At 48.1% G+C, this 378-nt stretch overlaps 1 protein-coding gene across 15 annotated transcripts in view; it reads left to right on the top strand.

Annotated features, from left to right (window-relative positions):
* Cobl (cordon-bleu WH2 repeat protein) overlaps nt 1-378 on the top strand; it is a 232,552-nt gene that overhangs the window by 36,472 nt on the left and 195,702 nt on the right. The window lies entirely within an intron of this gene.

Raw genomic sequence — 378 nt, 5'->3', positions numbered from 1 at the left:
GTAGGTACCAGTTTCTTTTATGATAAATGGAGAATCTTAGATAGTGGCATTTCTTACCTCGGACACCTTGACAGTAGATAGCATTGCATTTTGAGATGGCTTTTCCGGTTACCATCTAACATATCAGAACAGGCACATGTTTTGGTTATTGTTTCTGCTGCTGCTCCGGTGGCATTCCATCACGGAAGCACACGTCGAGGAAAAGGGGTCCCGTGGCGTCTCCTCCTGTTCCCTTTAGGCGGTGGATTGTGAATGGCCTTGCCAGGACTCTGGGGACAGGTGCCAGTATGCAGAGAAGGACCTGAAGACAGCATATACAGGGATACCTGGGCTCCTCTGATCTGGCTTGCTCAGCTCGTGCCTATTAGATATTTTAGA

This window comes from Rattus norvegicus, chromosome 14, assembly GCF_036323735.1.
Source record: "Rattus norvegicus strain BN/NHsdMcwi chromosome 14, GRCr8, whole genome shotgun sequence".
Classification (NCBI taxonomy): domain Eukaryota; kingdom Metazoa; phylum Chordata; class Mammalia; order Rodentia; family Muridae; genus Rattus; species Rattus norvegicus.
The sequence above is the reverse complement of the archived record's forward strand: the minus strand, read 5'-3'. Positions and strand labels throughout refer to the sequence as shown.